The sequence below is a fragment of the Lolium perenne genome, chromosome 6 (assembly GCF_019359855.2).
Source record: "Lolium perenne isolate Kyuss_39 chromosome 6, Kyuss_2.0, whole genome shotgun sequence".
In the NCBI taxonomy this organism is placed as follows: domain Eukaryota; kingdom Viridiplantae; phylum Streptophyta; class Magnoliopsida; order Poales; family Poaceae; genus Lolium; species Lolium perenne.
The window spans coordinates 230,851,944-230,856,279 of record NC_067249.2 but is presented as its reverse complement, the minus strand read 5'-3'; the positions used below and the strand labels follow the sequence as shown (position 1 = coordinate 230,856,279).

The following is a 4,336-nucleotide window of genomic DNA, read 5'->3' as shown; positions in this document are numbered from 1 at the left end:
TATGTCAAACTCACTACTCTGGGACTATAGGAGGGGTCGACATAGTATGTCAACCCATATAATGCCAAGTTTCATTCCCTCCTTTTCATTAAACTCAATGACGCCTTTGTTATAAGACTAGTACAAATGCCCGTGCGTTGCCACGGGGCTTAAAGTATCTTTGGTTTCCACAATATATAAAAGTAATTTATGTGAAGATATCCAAGCTATCGTAGGAGAGCCGCCACCAGCAAGGCGAGCTAGCAACCCTGCAGATCAGCCTCTGGGTTTCCCTGATCTCTTAAGCTCAGATCATTTCATGTTGATGTTGTCTTGGCTCTTAAGCTCAGATCATTTCATGTTGATGTTGTCTTGGAAATGTTCACTGTCCAAAACCAAGTTCTTTGTGTGGCTACTCATACAGTTATAGGTGCATACTCGTGACCACTTACTGAGTTATCACAAATAAGGGAATATAATACTAATATTGTGTAATTATCATTTTGGAGTCGTACAACCATTTCCTCAGCTACACACAGGTATCATATTGGCATCTTTCACATATCATTCCTTTTAGCAAGTTATCAATCACTTCTCTTATATTGTTAACTTATATTGTTCACTCGAAAACTGTTTATAAGACTGAATGAGTCTATGCCATGTTTAAATAGGGTAAGAGGTTATGCAGGAAAGTTTTCTTTGTTTGGATTTTAAATTTTTAATTGAATGAAAGCCCTATTAATAAGTAATATAAAAAGTTATTTTCCAAATGTATAGGAGACAATGCAACAAAAGTTTTTGAATAAAAACTATAATAGAACTGAACACATGGTGAGTCTAACTCCCTCCTCTTTCCTTCTATATAGTTATTGTGTTATTCACTTCTCTTATTGTTCTGAATAGAGGAGTCGATGCTATGTTTAAACAAGATAAAACTTCATGCAGAGAAGTTTCTTTGATGGAATTTTGAGTGAACATAAGGCATGCCAATGACATATAGAAGTAATGACTGTTTTCAAACATATAGGAGGCACTAACATAAATAAATTTCAGAAAACTATAGACCAATAAGACTACTATACAAACATATGAAGGATGTGCATGGATGGAGCCTTGCTTTCTGCTGAGGAGCTGCTTTGGTTCGTCTCAAAAATCAAAAATTAGAACTCGAGGGTCTGGATTGCTTGCTGATCGTACCAAGGGGCTTGGCTTCCAAATTTGAATTTGGTTTTTGTTGGTTTGTTTTCCTCATCGATGGCTCTTGCCAGGTTCAAATTCTAGCATCCCGATCGGATCTCTTTCAACATGGTGAGTAAGTTCTGGTTTTGCAAAATTTTAATTGTTTAGTGTTCTGCTATTATTTTACCTCTTGTTTCGAACGCATGCATCATTTTTATTTCTCAATTTTATCAAAATATAATGTTAATTATCATATAATTTACGGAATGCAATAAGAAAGGGAAAACTGAGCAATCTAAGTAGTTGTACTCACTTCCGTCTTCACCCATTTCGTCAAAGAACTTCAGGCTGCTAATTAGAGGTGCAAAGAACTTCAATGAGAACTTCCATACTCACTGACTCACTTATTAGCACTTCAGGCTGCTAATAATAACGGAAGCTAATTAGACACAACACTAATTCAAATGAATATATTAGTACCTCAGAGAGTTGAACGACAATAGTCTCTGGTACAAAGAATGCTCTTTCATCTGAAGGTGGAGAACAAAGGTCTTCTTCTTCATCATCAGCAGCATCCAGAATAACAGATTGTATATGGGAGTATTGACTTCAGCTAAGAGATGAGTATTGACGAACAAACTGATGAAAGGTCAATTAGACAAATTCATCTCGTTTGCCTGCAAGGTTCATATTAGTAGTACTGACTTCCAACCATTAAAACATGAAAAGCAATCTAAGATGTGAACAAAAGTTTGCAAGATTGGTTTGAGGAGCGGGCGGGTCTGCACTGGCTTCGTGCGTGGTGAGGAAGCAGCGGCCAATCTAGCACAAGAATTAGCAACCACTCAAAACAAAACAAAATGTAGTTGTATATTTTTCATAGGAGAGAGAGAGAGAGAGAGATCTTAGCAAGGCAATTATCTCTGAATGGTCAGAATAATTAGCACACCACATTTTCCTTCACCTCATATTCTCTTCAGCACCATTGAATATTTTTATTTCTAAAAGATTGAGCAGCTACAAGAGAGAACAAAACTTTGCTAATGCCAAAGAGGGACTGAGGAGCAAGCAAGGCAGCACATGAGATATATTGGATGATCGTGGAGGGAGAAAACTTTGCTAATGACAAAGAAGGCACAGTATATAATGTGGGACTGAGTGCATGCTATATGATCAACAACCTGGGGCAAAAAAATTGCCGCAGCATGAGTAAGACAATTGCTATTTATCAATGTTAAAAGAAACAGATGGAACAACGGCTATACTGCAAATCAAAAGTTTAGAACTCATGCTAAAATAACCTACAAGATACTGTACTGTAATTTTGCCAATAGCACATTCTTTCAACTCTGCTCCTGCAGAATGTTCTTACCAGGATTTGCATGGCAAAGGCTAAGGTTGTGTTCCCATTCTTGATTAATCTACGCCAATGGAGAGTAAAGCATAAATGCGCATGTCGATGAACCAAAAGAAGATACTTATATGTCAGAAATCTAACATGTTAACGTGGCCGAATAATTGAAAATCTGCATCTATGTTGGTCCTATAACTGCTCATGGATACTAATTAAACTCAAGATCTATAAAATCTTAATTCACAACTATACCGAAGTACTTCACAATTCCTCAAAAGTGCTTATCCTCGAAAATATTCAGGCTAATTGGAGGGAACCTAAAATACCAAGGCCTAGCAGCAACAGAGTTGATGTGTTCAATAACTGAATTAAAAGGAACAGAACTTCAATACACATCCAGTAATGTCTGTACAAGCTTATTATATTGGCTAGCAAAAAATAAGTGACATCGAATCCATAACTATATGACTTTTAATGTAAGTCTGAACAAGCATATTTCCTCGAGATATATAGACTCAATATAAAATGGCACTCCATACCACTATACTTACATATACGAAAAATGAATCCCAATAATTCCTTTCTTCATGTCCGCTTTCTTCCAATTAAATCTTCATTCAATAATGAATTCAGAATACCCTGTAGGCACAAAGCTCTTCCAATTTACTAAGTTACTATTGTCAAACTTGAGGAATAATGAGATTTCTCAACATGTTTTCCTCTTGTAAACGATAAGTGTATAAAGTACTTCATATAGATTATTATGACATCTCCGAGTAAATTACTTGCACCTTTACATATAGATGCCTCATATATTTTTAGGTAAGGGGGCTCATAAATTAGATGCTCATACTTTTTCATTAAGATGCAATAAAGGTCAATGATTCCACAACACAATTGTTTCCAACTTGAATGAATAGAGAACTAATGCTAGTTTTCATGCCAAGTATCTAACGTTTGGCTGATGCTTTCTATATAATGCATACAAATGTCTAAATATAATGACCATAGTGAACCAGCATACTTTGCGTGAGGTTTTGGCAAGCAGTGAAACCAGAATACATAATATGTTAACAAATGCAGTAAACGATTATGAAACACTGCGAGAAAGATTTTTAACCTTGACCTTCCAGTGCCACTATCACATACAAGCAGCTGTATGTCCTCGCTGTCAGTGTCAGCCATTTTCTTGTTAACTGAGAACTGAGAAGTCTGCGAAAGGTAATACAGTGCATAGTTCGTTCATCTTCTTAAGTAAGAAGTTTGCCAAAGGTAATGGACTTACGCATTAGTCTGAATCCTTGTCCTCTTCCTCCACTCTCTTCAAGCGACCTTGCCTTGTACTTGCTGCCGCCGCATGGCCAGCACTGACGATGGCCCCTCCCTGTTCACGCTCAATAGTAAAGAAAAGGTCATCAGTTAGTGTGCAATCAAAGTAAGCCATCAGATAAAGCTACAATGGCACTGGAATGGTCAAGGTAGTGTGCAATCAAAGTAGGTCCTACTTAATGTGTCAATACCTAGCTGTAACTTATTACTAAAAATTAGTATTTTCTATAATATGCTCCTATCCTTGTACTAAAATCCATTGATTTCACCTCTTGTAGTTCTAGTGCATTACTATTCAGAGTACAAATAAACATGGTACCATGTTTAATACATTGGAGGCAGTCGAAGTTCTTGGTCTCCTTGCGCTTGCAGACCATGTCGAGGACAGAGTCGATGAGCTTGGCCATACCATGATTTTGATGCTTCTCGCACAAAAATTGAACAATCCCCTCTACTAAACCATAACCCATCCCAGAGTAGATAAAGTTAAGTCTA

General features: G+C 36.9%; 1 long non-coding RNA gene across 1 annotated transcript; it reads right to left on the bottom strand.

Annotated features, from left to right (window-relative positions):
• Positions 1–1,927: 1,927 nt before the first annotated feature.
• Positions 1,928–3,218, bottom strand: LOC139832155 (uncharacterized). The gene is made up of 3 exons (XR_011746822.1): positions 3,064–3,218; positions 2,531–2,579; positions 1,928–1,980 (listed from the first exon to the last, which is right to left on the bottom strand). It is a non-coding gene; the product is annotated as an uncharacterized lncRNA (long non-coding RNA).
• Between the last annotated feature and the right edge of the window lie 1,118 nt (positions 3,219–4,336).